Source organism: Piliocolobus tephrosceles, chromosome 21 (genome assembly GCF_002776525.5).
Source record: "Piliocolobus tephrosceles isolate RC106 chromosome 21, ASM277652v3, whole genome shotgun sequence".
In the NCBI taxonomy this organism is placed as follows: Eukaryota; Metazoa; Chordata; class Mammalia; order Primates; family Cercopithecidae; genus Piliocolobus; species Piliocolobus tephrosceles.
This window is the reverse complement of record NC_045454.1, coordinates 40,482,843-40,506,734: the sequence shown is the minus strand read 5'-3', so window position 1 is coordinate 40,506,734 and position 23,892 is coordinate 40,482,843. Positions and strand designations below refer to the sequence as shown.

The 23,892-nt window shown below is 49.8% G+C and overlaps 1 protein-coding gene across 2 annotated transcripts in view; it reads right to left on the bottom strand.

The window, feature by feature from the left end:
* Window positions 1–23,892, bottom strand: part of MAN2B1 (mannosidase alpha class 2B member 1) — a 73,197-nt gene that overhangs the window by 37,275 nt on the left and 12,030 nt on the right. The gene's annotated exons all lie outside the window — the stretch shown is intronic.

Genomic DNA, 23,892 nt, shown 5'->3' with positions numbered 1-23,892 from the left:
GAGACGGAGTCTTGCTCTGTCGCCCAGGCTGGAGTGCAGTGGCCGGATCTCAGCTCATTGCAAGCTCCGCCTCCCGGGTTCCCGCCATTCTCCTGCCTCAGCCTCCCGAGTAGCTGGGACTACAGGCGCCGCCACCTCGTCCGGCTAATTTTTTGTTTTTTAGTAGAGACGGGGTTTCACTGTGTTTGCCAGGATGGTCTCGATCTCCTGACCTCGTGATCCGCCCGTCTTGGCCTCCCAAAGTGCTGGGATTACAGGCTTGAGCCACCGCGCCCGGCCGATAATAATAATTTCAAACATTTATTGAGGGTTTATTTTGCGCCGGCTGTGAGTCAAGCCTTTTGCACACAGCATCTCTGGGTGGGCTCCATCTTGGAGGAAGAGGTGGAGCTACAGCCACATCTGAGCACGCCTTAATATACAGGGAGGACGAGGCAAGGCTCAAAGCTGGGGGACTGGTGTTGCAGCTCCCTCCCCACACAAGAACAGGAAGTCCATTGTAGGTGGAGAGACTTCAGGGCCCAGAGAAGAGAAGGTTCTTTCCTCTGAGCTGCACTTTATGGCAGGTTACCCTGTGGTCAGGGTAGGATTTGAAGGCAAATAGTCTGGGTTAGAATTATAGGTTTTCCCATTGGGTGAGTGGCCGACCTTCTCTGCACCTCAATTTCCTCATTTAAAGACTGGGGCTTTGGGGGGCCGAGGTGGGCAGATCATTTGAGGTCAGGAGTTCGAGATCAACCTGGCCAACGTGGTGAAACCCTGTCTGTACTAAAAATACAAAAAAAAAAAAAAAAAAAAAAAATTAGCCAAGCGTGGTGGCGTGTGCCTGTAATCCCACCTACTCGGGAGGCAGAGGCAGGAGAATCGCTTGAACCCAGGAGGCGAAGGTTGCAGTGAGCTGGGATTGTGCCACTGCACTCCAGCCTGGGCAACAGAGTGAGACTCCATCTAAATAAATAAATAAATAAGATTGGGGCTAACAATCTTATAAAATTGGGAACTAAGCAACTGGTTAGGCATGGTGGCTCGCACCTGTAATCCCAGCATTTTGGGAGGCTGAGACGGGAGGATTGCTTGAGCCCAGGAGTTTGAGACCAGCCTGGGCAATATAGCAAGACTCCATCTCTACAGAAAAAATATTAAAAATTAGATGGGCATGGTGGCATGTGCCTGCAGTTCCAGTTACTTGGGAGGCTGAGATGGGAGGATCGCTTAAGCCCAGGAGTTTAAGACCAGTCTGGGCAACATAGCAAGACCCCATCTCTACATAAACATGTAACAAATTAGCTGAGCATAGTGGCGTCCCCACGTCTGTAGTCCCAGCTAGCTCCAGAGGTCGAAGCAAAAGGATCTGCACCCCTACATCTGTAGTCCCAGCTACTCCAGAGGCTGAGGCGAGAGGATCTGCACTGCAGCCTGAGGAACAGAGCAAGACTCTGTCCCTAAAGAAATCCAAAGACAGGCCAGGCGCGGTGGCTCAAGCCTGTAATCCCAGCACTTTGGGAGGCCGGGACGGGCGGATCACGAGGTCAGGAGATCAAGACCATCCTGGTTAACACGGTGAAACCCCGTCTCTACTAAAAATACAAAAAATTAGCCAGGCTTCATGGCGGGCGCCTGTAGTCCCAGCTACTCGGGAGGCTGAGGCAGGAGAATGGTGGGAACCCGGGAGGCGGAGCTTGCAGTGAGCTGAGATCCGGCCACTGCAGTCCAGCCTGGGCGACAGAGTGAGACTCCCTCTCAAAAAAAAAAAAAAAAAAAAAAAAAATCCAAAGACAAAACAAAAGACAAACAGTGTATTAGAATAAGGACACACCAGCTGCTGTAAGGAACAACCTGTAGATCCCAGTGGCTTAACGCACTAAAGGCTTCTTTCTCACTCATATCACACTGCTGCATCTGGGAACCAGGCTCCTGCCATATTGTGTCTTCACCTTCTTCCGGTGACTCAGAGGCCCCACAAGACCGACCCTCTTTGTCCAACAAACAGATGCAAAGGAAGAATTAGAAGGTGCAGGTGGGAGGTGTTAGAAGCCTGAATGTAGCACACCTCACTTCCATTCACATCCCACAGCAGCAGGTAATGATGAAGGTTAGGAAATAGGTTTGGAGGCCGGGCGCGGTGGCTCATGCCTGTAATTCCAGCACTTTGGGAGGCCGAGGCAGGTGGATCATGAGGTCAGGAGATCGAGACCATCCTGGCTAACACAGTGAAACCCTATCTCTACTAAAAATATATTTAAAAAAAAATCAGCCGGGCGTGGCGGCGGACGCCTATAGTCCCAACTACTCGGGAGGCTAAGGCAGGAGAATGGCATGAACCCGGGACGCGGAGCTTGTAGTGAGACGAGATGGCGCCACTGCACTCCAGCCTGGGCGACAGAGCGAGACTCTTGACTCAAAAAAAAAAGAAAAGAAAAAAAAAAAGGAAATAGGTTTGGAGTCTCGGAAACATGGGGAGACCCCATATTTACAAAGAAAAAAAAATTTTTTTGTTTTTGTTTTTTTGAGACGGAGTCTCACTCTGTCGCCCAGGCTGGAGTGCAGTGGCGCGATCTCGGCTCACCGCAAGCTCCGCCTCCCGGGTTCACGCCATTCTGCCTCAGCCTCCGGAGTAGCTGGGACTACAGGCGCCCGCCACCACGCCCGGCTAATTTTTTTGTATTTTAGTAGAGACGGGTTTCACAGTATTAGTCAGGATGGTCTCGATCTCCTGACCTCGTGATCTGCCCGTCTCGGCCTCCCAAAGTGCTGGGATTACAGGCATGAGCCACCGCACCCGGCCAAAAAATTGTTTTTAATTAGCTGGGTAATGGTGGAGTAAGCCCGTTGTCCCAGCTACTCGGAAGGCCGAGGTAGGAGTGAGGTAGGAGGCTGGAAAGGACTCTGGAGGTGAAGTTCAGACCCCGGACCAAATTAATGGCCAGGTGCGGTGGTTCATTCTTGTAATCCCAGCACTTTGGGAGGCCAAGGCGAGTGGATCACCTGGGGTCAGGAGTTTGAGACCAGCCTGGCCAACATGGTGAAACCCATCTCTACTAATAATACAAAGATGAGCCGGGTGTGGTGGCAGGTGCCTCTAATCCACTACTCCAGAGGCTGAGGCAGGAGAATCGCTTGAACCCGGGAAGCAGAGGTTGCAGTGAGCCAAGATGACGCCATTGCACTCCAGCCTGGGAGACAAGAGCGAAACTCCGTCTCCAAAAACAAAGAAAGAAAGAAAGATCTAGCTAAAGCAGGTGTGTGCGTGTGTGCGCGCGCGTGTGTAGCACCTCCCCATAAGACACGCCTACCAGCGTGCCATGTCAGTTTGCCATTACCATGGCAACACCTGGAATTCCCCACCCCTTTCCTTGGCAACTACCCAACAACCTGGAATTTACCACCCTCATCCTAGAAATTTCTACATAAACTGGGTATAAATGGGTATACTACATAAAATGGGTATAAATATGAGTGAATTCAGCAGCGCCCCTGAGCTGCTACTCTGGGTACACTGCCTTTTGGGTAGCCCTGATTCTTCACTAAATTTTCTGTTTAACACCACCAGCTCACCCATGAATTCCTTTCTGGGTGAATCTAAGAACCCTCCGGGGCTAAGCCCTAATTTTCTTCTTTCTTTCCATTTTTTTTTTTTTTTTTCTTCAGACTGAGTCTCACTCTGTAGCCCAGGCTGCTGGAGTGCAGTGGTTGGATCTCTGCTCACTGCAACCTCTGCCTCCTGGGTTCAAGCAATTCTCCTGCCTCAGCCTCCCCGAGTAGCTGGGATTACAGGCATATGCCACCAAGCCCAGATAACTGCCCAGGTATTGCCATGTTGGCCAGGCTGGTCTCCAACTCCTGACCTCAGGTGATCCACCCACCATGGCCTCCTGAAGTGCTGGGATTTCAGGCATGAGCCACTGCACCTGGCATTTTTTTTTTTTTTTTTGAGGAGGGATCTTTGACACCCAGGCTGGAGTACAGGGGTACAGTCTTGGCTCACTGCAGCCTGGACCTCCAGGACTCAGGTGAGCCTCCTATTTCAACCTTCTGAGTAGCTGGGAGTACAGGGCTGTGCCTCTACACCCGCCTCATTGTTGTAATTTTTGTAGAGATGGGATCTCGCTATGTTGTCCAGGCTGGTCTCGAATTCCTGGGTCCAAATGATCCACCCACCTCGCATCCCAAGGTGCTGGGACTACAGGCATGAGTCACCCACCCAGGCTAAGTCCCAATTTGGGGAGCCTGCTTATTCCTGCATCAGGAGGAGCACTTGAGGCCAGGAGTTTGAGACCCCAACCTGGGAAACATAGTGAGACCCTATCTCTACAAAAAAGAAAAAGAAAAAAATTAGCTGGGTGTGGTGGCACACACCTGTGTCCCAGCTACTCAGGAGCCTGAGGTGGAAGGATCACTTGAGCCCAGCAAGTCAAAGCTGCAGTGAGCCGTGATCATGCCACTGCACTACAGCTTGGGTGACAGAGTGAGACCCCCATCTCTAAAAATAAAACTAGAGCAAATAGGTCTGGGCTTGAGGCATCCCAAGGGTCCCCTGGTTTCATCACTTTCTATCCATCTTCCCAACCACATCACCTTGGCAAGCACACAGCAGGCAGACCAGACAGATGTGCCTGGTAAAAATACAAGAAGCCAGCTGGGCATGGTGGCTCATGCCTATAATCCCAGCACTTTGGGAGGCCTTGGTGGGTGGATCACAAGGTCAGGAGTTGGAGACCAGCCTGGCCATCATGGTGAAACCCCGTCTTTACTAAAAATACAAAAATTAGTTGACGTGGTGGTGTGCGCCTGTAATCCCAGCTACTCGGGAGGCTGAGGCAGGAGAATTGGTTGAACCTGGGAGGCAGAGGTTGTAGTGAGCTGAGATCGCACCACTGCACTCCAAGCCTGGGCGACAGAATGAGACCCCATCTCTACAAAAAAATAATTTAAAAAATTAATCACGTGTGGTGTCGTGCAACTGTAGTTCCAACTACTCAGGAGGCTGAGGTGGGAGGATCACTTGAACCCAGGAGGCAGAGGTTGCAGTGCACTCCTGTCTGGGCAACAGAGAGAGATCTCATCTCTAAAAAAAGTAGAAAGGGACTGGGCGCAGTGGCTCACAGCTGAAATCCCAGCACTTTGGGTGGCCGAGCCAGGTGGATCACCTGAGATCAGGAGTTCGAGACCAGCCTGGCTAACATGGTGAAACCCCATCTTTACTAAAAATACAAAAAAAAAATAGCTGGGTGTGGTGGCACACACCTGAAGTCCCAGCTACTCAGGAGGCTGAGGCAGGAGAATGGCATGAACCCGGGAGGTGGAGGTTGCAGTGAGCTGAGATCGAGCCACTGTACTCCGGCCTGGGCGACAGAGCAAGACTCCATCAAGAAAAAGAAAGGGGGCCAGACGCGGTGGCTCACGCCTGTAATCCCAGCACTCTGGGAGGCTGAGGCGGGCGGATCACGAGGTCAGGAGATCAAGACCATCCTGGCTAACACAGTGAAACCCCGTCTCTACTAAAAAATACAAAAAAAAGCTAGCCATGTGTGGTGGCGGGCGCCTGTCGTCCCAGCTACTCGGGAGGCTGAGGCAGGAGAATAGAATAGCGTGAACCTCAGAGGTGGAGCTTTCAGTGAGCCGAGATCGCACCATTGCACTCTAGCCTGGGCGACAGAGTGAGACTCCTTCCCCCCCAAAAAAAAGGAAAAGAAAAAGAAAGGGAAAGGGAAAGAAAAGGAAGGGGAGGGGAGGGGAGGGGAGGGGAGGAGGGAAAGGAAAGAAGGAAAGAAAGGAAAGGAAAGGAAGAAAAGAGAGAGAGAGAAGGAAAGAAAAAGCAAAAGAAAGAATAGTAATAAAAGAAAAGGGAGCAGGTGTCTGAAGAGTGAGTTGCAGGGTGCCCTGTTGCTAAAGAACTCCTTCCAGAATGTCGCTGTGTAAGTCGGCCACTGTGGCCAACGTGGCTGGGTGCAAACTCTTCAGGGCCGCAGGCTACACACAAGCGATTTTACTTTATTTCTAAAATGGACTAACTCGGTTTTAAAGTTAACCCAACTCACTCACAAAAGGAATGTTCTCTCATGGCCATGAATGAAAAACCACCACGAGTGGCCACAAACAAGTATAAAATAGACAAAATGAGGTTTGGTGCAGTGGCCCATGCCTGTAATCCCAGCACTCTGGGAGGCTGAGGGTGGAGACTCTCTTGAGCTCAGGAGTTCAAGCCCAGCCAGGGCAACATAGCAAAACCCCATTTCTACAAAAATTAGCTGGGCATGGTGGCGTGTACCTGTAGTCCCAGCTACTTAAGAGGCTGAGGTGGGAGGATCACCTGAGCCTAAGAGACAGAGGTTGCAGTGAGTTGAGATTGTGTCACTGCACTCCAGCCTGGGTGACAGAGCCTAGACTTTGTCTCAAAAAAATAATAAATGAAAAATAAAAATAATGAAAGGGCAAAGCATGTCAGGACATTCTCTCTATACTTTGTCAAGACTGTAAGACTGGGACCAGCTCTTTTTGCTAAAAAAATAAAAATTTAAAAAAAAATTTAAAAATAAAAAATAAATAATAATAAATTTGATTGGGAAGCATTGGAAGGGCATGGAAATCATGCTAGCTAGCACCTCTCTGATAATTGCTTTTTTTTTTTTTTTTTTTGACAGAGTCTCACTGTGTCGCCCAGGCTGGAGTGAAATACTGTGATCTCCATGCAACCTTCGCCTTCTAGATTCAAGCAATTTTCCTGCCTCAGCCTCCTGAGTAGCTGGGATTACAGGCGTGTGCCACCACGCCTCGCTAATTTTGCATTTTTAGTAGAGGGGGTTTCACCATGTTGGCCAAACTGGTCTTGAACTCCTGACCTCAGGTGATCCCCCTGCCTCGGCCTCTCAAAGTGCTGGGATTACAGGTGTGAGCCACCACGCCCGGCCTGAGACTTGCTCTTTGTGAGGGATTAGAGGGATGGGTAGTGCAGTAAAGGAAGTCACTTTCTCACTAGTGATTCTGTGGTACTGAACCCAGGGCCTGGTACCCAGGGGGCAAGTGGGTGAGTGGATGTTCCGGGGCCACGCAGCCAGCCAAGGGAGGAGCCAATTCCAGATCCTCCCTCCCCTCTCTGCTGTTTAAACGCTTTTTGCTCCTCCCAATGGGAAACAGGGAAGGGGGAGGCTGTGGGATTGGAACAGAAAGTGTCCTGGACTCCAGAGGCTCTAAGCAGTCAGTCCCCTCCCTGGGCCTCAGTTTTCTCATCTATAAAATGGGTAGCTACAGACTAGAGAGACAATTTGTAAAGTTCTCCTGTGTTAGTCAGGGTTCTCCAGAGAAACAGAATCCACAGGCGAGAGAGAAACACACAGAGACAGAGAGAGACTTATTTATTTTTTAGAGACAAGGTCTGATTTTCTTTTCTTTGTTTTTTTTTTTTTTTTTTTGGAGACAGAGTTTTGCTGTGTCACCCAGGTTGGAGTGCAATGGCGCGATCTGGGCTCACTGCAACCTCCGCCTCCTGGGTTCAAGCAATTCTCCTGCCTCAGCCTCCGAAGTAGCTGGGATTACAGGCGCACGCCACCATGCCCAACTAAGTTTTATACTTTTAGTAGAGACAGGGCTTCACCATGTTGGCCAGGCTGGTCTCGAACTCCTGACCTCAGGTGATCTGCCCGCCTCAGCCTCCTAAAGTGGTGGGTCGTGCCTGGCCTTCATTTTCTAATTTTTTTTTTTTTTTTAATTAGACTGGGTCTCCGTCTGTCACCCATGCTGGAGTGCAGTGGTGCAATCATAGTGCACTGCGACCTCCACCTCCTGGCCTCAAGCGATCCTCCCACCTCATCCTCCCAAAGTGCTGGGGTTATAGACATAAGCCACTGCACCTTGTGAATTTCTTTTCTTAGAAAAGCAATACATGCTCATGATAAAATGCAAGGAATTCAAATGCTATCGAAGGGGGAGCATATTGAATGGAGTCTCCCTCTCAGCTCCTCCCTTCCCCCCTAATATAGCTCTGCTAAGAGCTGCCCGGTGTATCCGCCCTGGCATTTTGCACACCAGAGTCTATCCGAATATCCTCCTTTTACTTTCACAAATAGGGATCATTGCAGGCACACGGTTCCATGATAGCTTTTTCCAGTTAATTATATACCGTGGACACCTTCCCCAAATTAGCATATCCAGAGCTGCCCCATTCTGCTTAATGACTGCAGAGTATTGGAAGATGTGCCGTAAGAGAGAGGCAGAGAGAAAATAAAAAATGATACGTTTGGAATGTTCCACCTGGTAGCCCCAGATCTGGGTTAATGGAATGGGAGATCCCACTCCAGTTCCTCCCCATCTCTTCTGGCTTTTTGTTTGTTTGTTGTTGTTGTTGTTGTTGTTCGAGATGGAGGTTAGCTCTTGTCGCCCAGGCTTGAGTGCAGTGGTGCAATATTGGCTCACTGCAACCTCTGCCTCCTGGATTCAAGCGATTCTGCTGCCTCAGCCTCCCGAGTTGCTGGGACTACAGGGGCGTCACCACACCCAGCTAATTTTTGTATTTTTAGTAGAGATGGGGTTTCACCACATTGGCCAGGTTGATCTCGAACTCCTGACCTTAGGTAATCTGCCCGTCTCGGCCTCCCAAAGTGCTGACAGGCGTGAGCCACTGTTCCCGTCCTCTTCTGGCTTTTCTATGTCTTGGGAACCAACACGGTTGTTGTCCCTGGCCAGCTCGATTTGAGTGGGACAGACAGGCTTGTGTCTGGGTCAGGGTGGAGATGCCAAACTCCTGTTCCAGCCATCAGCAGTCCATGGAGGGAAAAAAAAAAAGCCAAACCAAACCCCAGAGTCAAGTGCATTTCTTGGGACATAGTTTATTGGGACTGGGACCTGCTGTGAGGCTGTGCAGACCTCATCGCCGAGGACAGCTGCCCTGAGAGAACGGGCTAGGAAGATGCAGCAGGACAAATCTTTTTCCATCCTGAGTGGTCACGTGCTTCAGAGGGTCAGCCCTGATTGATCCAAATCCATCTAATGTTCCATTTCCTCCCTCGTAATTGACTTAAGGATGGCCCACCACCTGTTTTTGTAAATAAAGTTTTACTGGCACACAACTGTGCTCATCTGTTTGCATGTCATTTGGGGCAGCTTTCACTCAAGGACAGAACGAAATACAGATGGTCCCAACTTAAAGATGGTTTAACTTACAATGTTTCAACTTTACAATGGTGTGAAAGTGATACATATTTGGTAGAAACCCTACTTCGAGTACCCATACGTTGTGTTTTTCACGTTCAGTATAGTATTCAAAGAATTATGTGAGATATTCGACACTTTATTTTAAAACAGGCTTTGTGTTTGATGATTTTGCCCAACTGCAGGCTAATGTTAAGTGTTCTGAGCATGTTTAAGGTAAGTTAGGCTAGGCTGTGATGTTCACTAGGTTAGGTGTATTCCATGTATTTTCAACTTGTGACTCTTTCCTTCCTCCTTTTTGCTTTCCTTTGCCTTTTCCCTTCCCACCTCTCCCTTCCCTCCCCTCCCCTCCCTTCCCCTCCCCTCCCATTCCCTTCTCTTTTCTTACTTTTGAAACAGAATTTTGCTCTGTCACCCAAAGCTGGAGTGCTTTTTTTTTTTTTTTTTAATTAGACAGGGTCTAATTAAAGTAGTTCCATCACAGCTCACTGCAGCCTTGAACCTCCAGCTAAAGCGATCCTTGTACCTCAGCCTCCCAAGTAGCTGGGACTACAGGTGTGTGTCGCCATACCTGACTATTTTTTAAATTTTTTTGGTAGAAATGGGGTCTCACTATGTTGCCCAGGCTGATAAACTCCTGGGCACAAGTGACCCTCCCACTTCAGTGATGTTTTCAGTTTACAGTGGGTTTATTGGAACAAGTTCCATTGTAAGTCAACGAAAATTGGTAGTTGCAGCAGAGAATGTCTGGCTTGCAAAGCTGAAAATACTTACTATCTGGTCCTTTACAGAAAGAGGTTGCTGAGCCCCGGGCTAGTATATACTAACAGAATGTGCTACCTGTACCTCTCTGCCTGGGGGCTTTCTCCTGGCCCATACGTGGGACAGGTCAGAAGTGCCCAGGGCGCAGCCCTAAGTGTAGGATGGATGGTAACTCTCAAATACCTCAGCTTCCACCAGTTGTGGTGGCTCATGCCTGTAAACGCCCAACTTTGGGAGGCTGAGGTGGGTGGATTACTTGAGGTCAGGAGTTCAAGACCAGCCTGGCCAACATGGTGAAACCCTATCTCTACTAAAAATACAAACATTAGCAGGACATGGTGGTAGCCACCTGTAATCCCAGCTACTCGAGAGGCTGAGGCAGGAGAACGGCTTGAGCCCAGGAAGCAGAGGTTGCAGTGAGCTGAGATCATGCCACTGCACTCCAGCCTGGGTAACAGAGTGAGACTCTGTCTCAAACTAAACAAAACAAAACAAACCTCAGCTCCCTCTCCACTTGGGTGGGATGTCTCCAAGAGGCATGTGTCACACAGTCTTCACAGCAAGCCCCAGTGGGATCGGGACCCAGCGGCTCTCAGGAGTAACTACTTATTTATACCTTGCATGGGCTGTTTTCATGTTCCTGTCTCATTTTTTCTTCTCCCCTATCAGTGATTCCTGGAATCACTCAGTCTTGGTCTGCTAGGGCTAACAAAATGTCACAAAACAATACTAATTTTCACGCAGTTCTGGAGGCTGGAAGTCCAAGATCAAGGTGTCAGTCAATTCAGTTCTTGGTGAGGGCTCACTTCCTTGCTTGTGTATGGCCGCCTTCTCAATGCATCCTCATGTGGCCTTTCCTCAGAGTGCACACAGGGAAAGAGAGTGGGCTCTGTGTTGTCTTCTTCTAAGGACACCAATCCTATTGAACAAGGGCCCCACCCTTATGATCTCGATTAACCTTAATTACCTCCATCTAATTACCTAAAGGCTCCATCTCTAAATACAGCCACACTGGGGGTTAGGACTTTAACATGTGAATTTTCGAGGGGCATGCACAGTTCAGTTCCATCCCAGATAAACTGCTCGCACTCAAATTCTTACTCCCGGATCGACTTCTGGGAGGCCCCACATCAAGACACCACATGACAGATTTCAGATTAGGGAGAACTGAAGGCAAGTACCAGGAAGGTCTTCCTTCCTTCCAGAAGGCCTCTTCTTCCTCCAGAATCTGCTATTTCTGCATGTAATGGCTGAAGTCTTGGAAGCTGTCTTGGGACCATGAGGAAGGAATACCCTTAGGACAAAGCTGAGATGCTGGGGAAGGTAGACTGGAGAGGCAGAAAGAACCTGGCTGATGGTATCATGAGGCCACTGAATTAACCAACTCTAGAGCTGCCCTAACCCTGAATTTATTGTTGTGTGAAATGGTGACTATTACTATGTTTATGTTGGCTTGTGTAGAGATTTTCTTCTCCCTTTCTGATAGATGGTGAGGCCTGAAGTGGGAGGGTGGATGATTAATCCAATGGCGTAATGACAGACACTCCTTTTTTTTTTTTAAAGAAAAGAGATTGGCTCATACAACTGAAAAATGTACACCTTTCTGGTTGGGGGAGATTAGAGCTGGGGTTGCAGCAGACAGAACATTTCTGTTGTTGTTAGCACATAAAAGAACCCTTACTTGCCACAACTAATTAAGAAGAGAAGAGGCTGGGCATGGTGGCTTATTCCTGTAATCCCAGCACTTTGGAAGGCCGAAGCAGGAGGATCACTGGAGCCCAGGAGTTCGAGACTAGCCTGAGCAATATAGCAAGATTCTGTTTCTATCAAAAGATCTTTTTTTAATTAGCAGGTCAATGTGGTGAGCAACTGTAGTCTTAGATACTTAGGAGGCTGGGACCAGAGGATCCCTTGAACTCAAAAGTTCAAGGCTACAGTGAGCTATAACTGATGTCACTGCACTCCAGCCTGGGCAACAGAGTAAGACCTTATCTCTGAGATTTGTTTTTTCGAGACGGAGTGTCGGCTTACTGCAAACTCTGCCTCCTAGGTTCAAGCGATTCTCAGCCTCCCAAGTAGCTGAGATTATAGGCGTGTGTCACCACACCTGGCGAACTTTTGTATTTTTAGTCGAGACAGAGTTTCACCGGGTTGCCCAGACTGGTCTCAAACTATTGGCCTGAAGTGATCCACCTGCTTCAGCTTCCCAAAGTGCTGGGACTACAGGCATGAGCCACCACACCCAGCCTGAAAAAAGAAAGAATTTTTTTTTTTTAAGAGAAGAGATTTGCTCACACAACTGAAAAATGTAAAGCAGCAGTATATCTTCAGGTGTGGCTGGATCCAGGTGCTGAGATGATGTCACCAGGAGTCTGTTTTTGTCCATCTCTGTCATAGATTTGTTTAATCTACTTGCTGCTTCAGCAGTCATTTTTAGGCCTGACCTAAGTTGTTTGAAGCCCAGTTGTATCCCATCACCTTTGGCCTAGTTAAAACTTCCCCTTCCTGGTCGGGTATGGTGGCTTATGCTTGAACCCAGGAGATGGAAGTTGCAGTGAGCTGAGATGGCACCACTGCACTCCAGCCTGGGTTACAGCACGAGACTCTGTCTCAGAAAACAAAAACAAACACAAAAACAAACACAAACAAACAAAACCAAACAACCAAATGACAACAACAAAAACTTCCCCTTCTTGGCCGGGTGCGGTGGCTCATGCCTGGAATCCCAGCACTTTGGGAGGCCGAGGCAGGCAGATCACCTGAGGTCAGGAGTTCAAGACCAGCCTGGTCAACATGGTGAAATCCTGTGTCTACTAAAAAATACAAAAATAATTAACCAGGTGTGGTGGTGGGTGCCTGTAATCCCAGCTGCTCGGGAGGAACCCAGCTGAACCTGGGAGGTGTAAGTTGCAGAGAGCTGAGATGGTGCCATTGCACTCCAGCCTGGACAACAAGAACGAAACTCCATCTCAAAAAAAAAAAAAAAAAAAAAACCACCAACTTTTCCTTTCTGTGTGGTTGTTTGTGATGTCATTCACTTGTTCCTCATCTTACTAACCCAAAACATAACACATCCCACAACTGCTAACCACAGTGAAACCTAATGGCCAACACTAGAGCTATATAAATAAGTTCCCTTTTCTTTAAACTAGTTTTATTTAAACTAGCCCATCTGCAACCCCCATGGGAAAATATGTTGCCCAGGCTTGTCTCACGATTCTCCCTCCTCAGCCTCCCAAAGTGTTGGAATTACAGGCATGAGCCACAGTGCCAGGCTGCTGTTTGTATTCATTACGTTCTTTTATTTTCTGAATTTTATGATGCTTTGACATTTGGAGGCTTACTGATCCTGGAGAGACTGTCCCTCCCAGGGCTAGCTAATTCCTAGAGATAGCAAACAACACAGCTGTGAACATACGTTGAATATACAAACCAAGCAATCCAGAGACCAACCCCCAACTATCTCCTTTATCAAACTCTCACACACCGAGACAATATTCCTCCTGCCCTAATCACCCCAGGGTCAGATATGGACAACTAGGGATCACCCCTATAACTCAGAGACTGCCAAAATTATTTGAACCATCAAATCTTCTTCTTTTTTGTTTTTTTGAGACGGAGTTTCGCTCTTGTTGCCCAGGCTGAAGTGCAATGGCGTGATCTCAGCTCACCGCAACCTCCAAGCGATTCTCCTGCCTCAGCCTCCCAAGTAGCTGGGATTACAGGTGCCTGACACCATGCCCGGCTAATTTTTTGTATTTTTAGTAGAGATGGGATTTCATCATATTGGCTAGGCTGGTCTGGAACTCCTGACCTCAGGTGATCCACCTGCCTTGGCCTCCCAAAGTGCTGGGATTACAGGCATGAGCCACCACGCCCGGCCAAATCTTTATTTTTATATATAATTTTTTTGCGACAGAGTCTAGTTCTGTTGCCCAGGCTGGAGTACAGTGGCGTGATCTCAACTCACTTCAACTCTACCTCCTGGGTTCAAGTGGTTCTCCTACCTCAGCCTCCCAAGTAGCTGGGATTACAGGCACACACCACTACACCTGGCTAAGTTTTGTATTTTTAGTGGAGACGAGGTTTCATCATGTCGGTCAGGCTGGTCTCGAACTCCTGACCTCAAGTGATCCATCCGCCTCGGCCTCCTAAAGTGCTGGGATTACAGGTGTGAGCCACCGCATCCAGCCTTAGACCATCAAATCTTAAGCTTACTCAGTGTACCTACCCTGCCTTGCCTGTTCCTTCCCATAAAAACCCCCAATAAAGGTTCTAGACCATGCCGTTCCCTCTCCCCTTCTGTCTCCTGACCAACCCCAGGGCTTGCGCACATGGCCCCACGTGGTGTGCTGTACCTCCTGTTTTTAGGGATCTGTGACTTTTACCTTCTTCCTTCATGACACTCATTTCCGTGTCTGCATGTCTTACCATGCCTGATTAAACACATCCTAGGTACGCTTCAGAACAGTGCTCCCCAGGCTGGGCATGGTGGCTCACTCCTGTAATCCCAGCACTTTGGGAGGCTGAGGAGGGCGAATCACTTGAGATCAGGAGTTCGAGACCAGCCTGGCCAACATGGTGAAACCCCATCTCCACTAAAAACACAAAAATTAGCCGAGCGTGGTGGTGGTCGCCCATAATCCCAGCTACTCGGGAGGCTGAGACAGAATTGCTTGAACCCGGGAGGCAGAGGTTGCAGCGAGCTGAGATCGTGCCATTGCACTCCAGCCTGGGCAACAAGAGTGAAACTCCGGCTCAAGAAATAAAAAATAAAAGGAGCCACAAGGAGCCACGAAGGCTTTGATCTGACGGTTTGCACTTTAAGAAAGCAGCTCTACCCTCAGAATCCCGCACACGGGCAGTGGAAGGGTGAATGGTAAAAACCACTCTGGAAAATGATGTCATACCATTTCCTAAAGCTGAATACTCATCTCCTCCATGACGCAGTAGCTCCACTCTTGGGAAAATAACTCCAAACAAGAAACTCCTCCAAATGCCCATAAGAATAGAATGTTCCCAAGAGGGATAGATTTTTTTTAAGTTTTTGGCTGGGCGCCAAAAACCTCGGCCTCCCAAAGTGCTGGGATTATAGGCGTGAAACACCGCGCCCTGTCAGAAACATTTTAAAGCTCCCCAAGGTGACTCTCAGGTGCAGCCAGGCTTGGGAACCACCAGTGCAGAGGGTCAGAGGGTTCTCCCGTCCGGTCCCTGGCTGCACCCCCCAGACCCTCTCTCCCAGTTCCCCCTCTACTGGATGTCTGTGGATAGAGGAGGGGGGAGGTATCTGCTGGTGGGAACAGCCTCAGCCTCTGAGCCCCCAGCCCTGGGCCCAAGTTCTCCTGCGGATCCCTGACCCGGTGGCCTGGCTTGCACGAGGGGATCTCAGTGACCTCCTTCGGGCCCACTGAGGTGTCCCGAGGCTGCTCAGGACTTCCTCTCCCTCAGCCTCCTGGCCCTGGTGAGGCAGAGAGACAGGAATGGGGCCAACAAAGGGAATAAGAGTTCAGGAGGGGGCTGGGCGTGGTGATTTACACCTGTAATCCCAGCACTTGGGGAGGCCAAGGTAGGAGGATCACCTGAGGTCAGGAGGTCAAGACCAGCCTGGCCAACATGATGAAACCCCGTCTCTACTAAAAATACAAAATTTAGCCATGCATGGTGGCGGGCACCTGTAATCCCAGCTGCTCAGGAGGCTGAGGCAAGAGAATTGCTTGAACCCGAGAGGTGGGACCAAGATGGTGCCGCTGCCTGGGCGACAGAGCAAGACTCTGTGAGAAGTAACTCTGGTGTGAAGTGTGAAAGGAGAGAACTTAGGGCAGGAGGGGCGGGATGGAAGAGAACAGCAGCCAGGCCTGGAGCACACATGCATTCTCAGCAAACAGGGGGCCCTGTCCCCAGGACATACACACACTCAACACTCACACTCATGCTCTGTCACACACAGTCACATGCATGCTCATACGTGGTCTCACACACACACATTTTCACATTCACACCCCATACGCTCCCAGCCATCCTCGCACACAGCCGCACAGCCTCACATCCATCCATCCTCACAGTCTCACAGCCTCCACATCACATTGTTGCACAAATGCAGACTCACACATTCACATAGGAACACACAACCACATGCTTACACCTATAGGCACTCACACTCACATATAGTCTCACAATCTCACACACACGTGTACACACACACATTCAGCAAACACCCGCGGCCTCCTCTGCCTTCGCCCCTCCCAAAGCTGCCCCGAAGACTCTGTAAATGTCACCTACTGCTGCTGCTGCAGCCTGAGCAGGAGCGGAGGCCGGGGGGGAGGGGAGCAGGGGTCTGAAGATGCCCCGAATCCTTCTGCTTCATGACTAGCCCCATTTAGAGAGAGGATCGCCCTTTGAAAACCAGAACCCCTCAATGCCAGCACCGCCTGGGTCTCTGGGGTGAGGAGAAGCAGGAAAACCCTCCCGGGCAAAGGAATGGCTCCAGGCCTGGAGTGATGAGGGTGCCTGAGATTCTTTGCTTTTTGTTCATTCATTGATTCATCTTGCATGTTGTTGTTGTTGTTGTTGTTGTTATTATTATTATTATTATTTTGAGACAGAGTCTCATTCTGTCACCCAGGCTGCAATGCAGTGACACCACCTTGGCTCACTGCAACCTCCACCTCCCGGGTTCAAGCGATTCTCCTGCCTCAGCCTCCCTGGTAGCTGGGACCACAGGCATGCACCACCACACCCAGTTAATTTTTGTATTTTTAGTAGAAATGGGGTTTCACCATATTGGTCAGGCTGGTCTCCAACTCCTGACCTCAGGTAATCTGCCTGCCTCAGCCTTCCAAAGTGCTGGGATTACACACATGAGCCACCGTGCCAGGCCTAATTTTTTTTTTTTTTTAAGATGGAGTCTCACTCTGTTGCCAGGCTGGAGTGCAGTGGCGCGATCTCAGCTCAATGCAACCTCCGCCTCCCAGGTTCAAGCGATTCTCCTGCCTCAGTCTCCCAAGTAGATAGGATTACAGGCACATGCTGCCATGCCAAGTTAATTTTTGTATTTTTAGTAGAGGTGGGGTTTCACCATGTTGGCCAGGATGGTCTCGATCTCCTGACCTCAGGATCTGCCTGACTCAGCTTCCCAAAGTGCTGGGATTACAGGGGTGAGTCACCGCAATTTGGTTCTTTGTTTTTTTTTTTTTTAAGACGGATTCACCCTCTCCCCCCCACCCGAGAGTGCAGTGGCTGGGTCTCAGCTGACTGCAAGCTCTGCCTCCTGGGTTTACGCCATTCTCCTGCCTCAGCCTCCGGAGTAGCTGGGACTACAGGCGCCCTCCACGTCGCCCGGCTAGTTTTTTGTATTTTTTAGTAGAGACGGGGTTTCACCGTGTTAGCCAGGATGGTCTCGATCTCCTGACCTCGTGATCCGCCCGTCTTGGCCTCCCAAAGTGCTGGGATTACAGGCTTGAGCCACCGCGCCTGGCCACAATTTTTGTATTTTTAGTAGAGACGGGGTTTCGCCATGATGGCCAGGCTGGTCTTGAACTCCTGACCTCAAGTGATCCATCCACCTCGGCCTCCTAAAGTGCTGGGATTACAGGTGTGAACCACCACAACCAACTCATCTTGCATATTAGATCCAGTGGTTTCTGTGTGTCCCACTCTATCCACGCCATTGGGGGCACCACAGCACCCAATATAGAAATCCCCACCTACATGGTGCTGATGTCCAGTGGAGAGTCAGACATAAACAAAAGTATGTGTGTGTTGGCCGGGCGCGGTGGCTCACGCCTGTAATCCCAGCACTTTGGGAGGCCGAGGCGGGCGGATCACGAGGTCAGGAGATTGAGACCATCCTGGCTAACACAGTGAAACCCCGTCTGTACTAAAAATACAAAAAATTAGCCAGTCATGGTTGCGGGTGCCTGTAATCCCAGCTACTCTGGAGGCTGAGGAAGGAGAATGGCGTGAACTCGGGAGGCAGAGCTTGCAGTGAGCTGAGATTGCGCCACTGCACTCCAGCCTGGGTGACAGAGTGAGACTCTGTCTCAAAAATAAATAAATAAATAAATAAATACATTAAATAAAAGTATGTGTGTGCATGGGTGTGCATGTGTGACAGAGAGAAGCCCCAGTAAGGGATATATAGGGGGAAGAAAGAGCTGAGCCCAGTGGCTCATGACTGCAACCTCAACGCTTTGGGAAGCTGAGGCAGGAGCATTTGCTGGAGCCCAGGAATTCAAGACAAGTCTGGACAACATAGCAAGACCCCATCTCTACACAAAATTTTAAAAATTAAATTGGGCCGAGCACAGTGACTCACACCTGTTATCCCAACACTTTGGTAGGCTGAGGCAGGCGGATCATTTGGGGTCAGGAGTTTGAGACCAGCCTGGCCAACATGGTAAAACCCTGTCTTTACTAAAAATAACAAAAATTAGCTGGGCGTGGTGGTGCATACCTGTAATCCCAGTTACTCAGGAGGCTGAGGCAGGAGAATTGCTTGAACCTGGCCGGGCATAATGGCTCACACCTGTAATCCCAGCACTTCAGGAGAGACCGAGGTGGGCAGATTACCTGAGGTCAGGAGTTCGAGAACAGCCTGACCAACATGGTGAAACCCCGTCTCCACCAAAAATACAAAATTAGTTGGGCATGGAGGCGCATGCCTGTAATCCCAGCTACTTGGGAGGCTGAGGCAGGAGAATTGCTTGAACCTGGGAGGCTGAGGTTGCAGTGAGCTGAGATCGCACCATTGCACTCCAGCCTGGGCAACATGAGGGAAATTCTGTCTCAAAAAAAAAAAAATAAAAGAATTGCTTGAACCCAGGAGATAGAGATTGCAGTGAGCCAAGATTGCACCACTGCGCTCCAACTGGGGGACAGAGTGAGACTCCATCTCTAAAAACAAAATAAAAATAACAATAAAAAAGAAAACCAGCTGGGCATGGTGGTATAACTGTAGTCCCACCTACTTGGGAGGCTGAAGCAGGAGGATTGTTTAAACTCAGGAATTGCAGCCTACAATGAGCTAAGATCGAGCCACTGCACTCCAGCCTGGGTGACAGAGTGAGACTCTGTCCCAAAATAAATTAAATTAAATTTGCCAGGTGCAGTGGCTCACGTCTGTAATCCCAGCACTTTGGGAGGCCGAGGCCAGTGGATCGCCTGAGGTCAGGTGTTCGAGACCAGCCTGGCCAACATGGCGAAAACCTATCTCTACTAAAAGTACAAAAATTAGCCAGGCATGGTGGTGTGTGTGGTGGCGGGCGCCTGTAATCACAGCTACTCGGGAGGCTGAGGCAGGAGAATGGCGTAAACCCCGGAGGCGGAGCTTGCAGTGAGCTGAGATCCGGCAACTGCACTCCAGCCTGGGTGACAGAGCGAGACTCCGTCTCAAAATAAATAAATAAATTAATTAATTAAATAAAAATAAATAAATAAAATTAAAAACCAAAAACAGTGGAGTCTGGGCCTCTCGGGCTGGGTGCACCCCAGGGGACTTCCTCTTTGATAGTCTTCTTGTCCTCTGCACCTAACCTTGCCTCTACACCTGGGACCCCTGTTCCCTGAGGCCCCACCCATAACCACATCCACGTCTGGTGGGATCCAGCACCTAAGTTCTGCTCTAGCGGACGGCACTCCATCCCCGAGTTCCCACTGGCGAGGACCATGGGCAATTCAATCCCATTCTCCACCCAGAGACTTTGCCGGAAAAGAGCTAATTATGTCTCTGGCCCGGAGCCTGTCTGGTGGGGTCTGGGTGGTGACGGGTGAGCTTGTTCCGCGTCCACGGCCGGCGGCACGCGCGCAAACACAGCTTCCTATATATTTTTAATTCCACAACCATACTTTGATTAGAGAGCCGATGTGTTGTGTACGACCTCAGGGACCTCATTATTTTTCTAATTCAAATAAATACGGCGTTCAGAACGCGGGAAGGGTTGGAGGTGGGGTGGAGTAAAAGAGGCAGAAAACTCCATCTATAAAAAGAATTCAGGCCTTAATGAGCTTTTAAAACTTGCCAACCTCTCCCCCACCCCCTGACACCAATCTATAAACAGGGAGCCATGGCTGCTGGTTTTGACGGTGGGAGTCTAGGTGGGTGAGGATTGGCTGGGGTGGGTATTGGGGGGGGCAAAGTCACAGCAGGGGGGGGGGCCCCCCTGCAAAGGTAGCTGAGTGTCTGTAAGATTTGGGGAAGGGGGGTGGCAGGCACAGTGGCTCATACCTATAATCCCAGCACTTTGGGAGGCTGAGGTGGGAGGATCGCTTGAGGCCAGAAGTTGGCGATCAGCCTGGGAAAGATAGCAAGACCCCTATCTCTACAAAAAAAATTTAAAAATTAGCCTGGCGTGGTAGCGTGTGCCTGTAGTCCCAACTACTCTGGAGGCTAAGGGAGGAGGATGGCTCGAACCCAGGAGTTTGAGGCTGTAGTGAGCTATGACTGTGCCTCTGCACTCCAGCCTGGGTGACAGAGCAAGACCCTGTCTCTGGGGAGAAAAAAAAAAATATATATATATATATATATTTGGGCGAGTGGGTTCCCAGTTACTGGGAGAATGGAAGTGGTCTCTATACAAACTCAGCAGAAATCGTCAATGTTCATGGGCCCAGGTTGACTGGGGTGTTGATCTGAGAAAGATCTAGAATTTCCTGGTCTCCTAGACCCATTTGGGCTGTGGTATGAGGAGGAGTCCTGCCTGGTTTTTTTTTTTTTTTTTTTTTTTGAGACAGAGTCTCGCTGTGTCGTCCAGGCTGGAGTGCACTGGTGCAATCTCCACTCACTGCAACCTCCGCCTCCCAGGTTCAAGCGATTCTCCTGCCTCAGCCTCCCGAGTAGCTGGGATTACAGGCACGCACCACCACACCCGGGTAATTTTTGTATTTTTAGTGAAATCAGGGTTTCACCATGTTGGCCAGGCTGGTCCTGAACTCCTGACTTCAGGTGATCTGCCTTCCTCGGCCTCCCAAAGCGCTGGGATTACAGGTGTGAGCCACTGCGCCCAGCCTCTGCCTCATTCTTGTATGTTTAGAAATTCTTCCCCAGGGGCTCCCCTGGGAGATGCTGGGATGAGCAGATGGGGAAACTGAGGCAGAGCAATGCAGGCTGGACCACAGGATATGTATTGGGTGCCCTCCCCACCCATTTGGATTCAGCTAGAGCCCACCTTCCTTCGGGGTGGATAAGCCCGGGTTGGGGTTGGGGGTGCCCCACTGAGCAGGCAGCAGCCTAAGGAGGCCCCTCAGTGGCCGTGGTGTTGCAGTGGGGTGGATGGAGAGCAGGCAGTGACCACAGGGCTCCCGAAAGGACAGGGTGACCTTCAAGTCACTACCCATGTGCATCGTTCCGACAGCAGCATAGATGCTCCCGGAGCAGGCAGCAAAGCCAATTTCAGGTGAAAGATGAGTTAAGTGGGCAGAAATGAGCTCCGGGCTGAGAAATTTCTGCATGACAAAAATTCCGGGGAGCAGGACAGACCCGGGAGCAACTGAGCAAGAGCTTCTCGAAGGACTCAGGGGGATAGGAGGGGAGGGAAGGGATGAAAAACAAGATTGGGACATGCAATAATGTAGCGAATGGGGACAGGAAGGGGGCAGGATGGGGGCAGGAAGATACTGGGGTCTGCACAATGGGTGGAGAGGGGTTTTCCCTGCCCCTCAATCTGAAATGGCAGCCCCTGTCTCTTGCTTTTCCCGCTACCCTCTTCCTGCTGTTGTTTTCTTTCATTTTATTTATTATTTGTTTATTTTTGAGATGGAGTTTCACTCTTGCTCCCCAGGCTGAAGTGCAATGGCACAATCTTGGTTCACCTCAACCTTTGCCTCCCAGGTTCAAGTGATTCTCCTGCCTCAGCCTCCTGAGTAGCTGGGATTACAAGTGCACGCCACCACACCCAGCTAATTTTGTATTTTTAGTAGAGTTGGGGTTTCTCCATGTTGGTCAGGCTGGTCTTGAACTCCCAACCTCAGGTGATCCACTGGCCTCGGCCTCCCAAAGTGCTAGGATTATAGATGTGAGCCACCATGCCTGGCTGTTTTCTTTATTTCTTTGATTTTAGAGACAGGATCTTACTCTGCTGCCTAGGCTGGAGAGCAGTGGTGCAATCGTAGCTCACTGCAGCCTCCAACTCCTGGTCTCAATCCATCCTCCTGCCTCAGCCTCCCCAGTAGCTGGGACTACAAGCATGCACCACCACACCCAGCTAATCTTTTAATTTTTTTTTTTTTTTTGAGATGAAGTCTTGCTCTGTCACCCAGGCTGGAGTGCAGTGGCCGGATCTCAGCTCACTGCAAGCTCTGCCTCCCGGGTTTATGCCATTCTCCAACCTCAGCCTCCCGAGTAGCTGGGACTACAGGTGCCCGCCACCACGCCCAGCTAGTTTTTTTTTTTTTTTTGTATTTTTTAGTAGAGGTGGGGTCTCACCGTGTTAGCCAGGATGATCTCGATCTCCTGACCTCGTGATCCACCCATCTCGGCCTCCCAAAGTGCTAGGATTACAGGCTTGAGCCACCGCGCCTGGCCATCTTTTAATTTTTGTAGAGATGGGGTCTCCCTATGTTGCCTAGGTTGGTCTCAAACTCCTGGGCTCAAGTGATCCTCCTGCCTCGGCCTCCCAAAGTGCTGGGATTACAGGTGTCAGCCACTGTGCCCAGCTTCTGCTATAGTTTTCTGTGTGAGATTTCCTCATCTCCCTCTGTCATGATGTTTGTCATCCACCTCTCCCATCAGACTGTCCACCTGCTTTACCCCACCTGAAGGCAGAGAGTTTTGTCTGTCTTCCTGAAAGGTGGGCAGGAAGATGTCAGCTGGGAGGGGCCTTCCAGATGACTGTAAACAGTGGTGTGCTTGTGAACCCGTTGTGGGGAGGGAAGAGCGTTTGTAGTGTTTGCCAATTCCAGCAGTGTAAATTCTGCCACCTCGACCGGCTTCAACCTGTGAATGTGAGATCTCCTTGAGAGGGTGAGGGAAGTTTGAGGGGGCAAGGGGATTGTGAGGTGATGTCCAGATGGGTGTAATCAATGATGTGCTGGTAAGCCAGCTGCAGGGAGGGGACCCAAATTGTAGTGTTTGCCAATTTCCGTGGTGTAAATTCTTCTCCCTTGGCTGAATTCAAGCTATGAGTGTGATGTCACTGAATCCCAACTTAGGAAGAGATTGCATAATGAAATGACGCTTGTGAGCCACTTTGACCCAGCTCCAGTATACCACGGGGTGGAATCTCCTGGCCTAGAGTTGACCCTTTCTCCAGTTTGGGATCAGGAGGAAGGGAAGAGAAGTAGGACGGTGAAGCCAGTCTCCTTGTCTTCCTTCCTGGGGCCGTTCTACTCCCTGGAACCTTTGCTGGGGATGATCTTCCATCAGATACTGATAACTGAGCTGTCCCCACCCGTTCTGAGTAGACCCCATCCAGCGCCCCTGCTGAGAAACCAAGAGTTTGTCCAAGTGGATACATGGGGACCCCTACCTGCTGCTATCTTTGCTGCCTTTTTTTTTTTTTTTTTTTTTTTTGAGACAGAGTTTTGCTCTTGTTGCCCAGGCTGGAGTGCAGTGATGCCATCTCGGCTCACTGCAACCTCCGCCTCCCAGGTTCAAGCGATTCTCCTGCCTCAGCCTCCTGAGTAGCTGGGATTACAGGCCCCCGCCACCACACCTGGCTAATTTTTGCATTTTTAGTACAGATGGGGTTTCACCATGTTGGCCAGGCTGGTCTCGAACTCCTGACCTCAGGTGATCCGCCTGTCTCAGCCTTCCAAAGTGCTGGGATTACAGGCGTGAGCCACCGTACCCGGCCACTTTTAGGGATTTTTAAAACTGATTCATAATAGAGGTACATATTTTCAGGATACATGTGATATTTTGGTACATTCATATCATGTGTAGAGATCAAATCAGGGTAATTGCAGTATCCATCATCTTAGAGGTTTATCTTTTCTTTATGCTAGGGCTATTCAAAATAGATTTCCTTGCCTTTTTTTTTTTTTTTTTTTTTT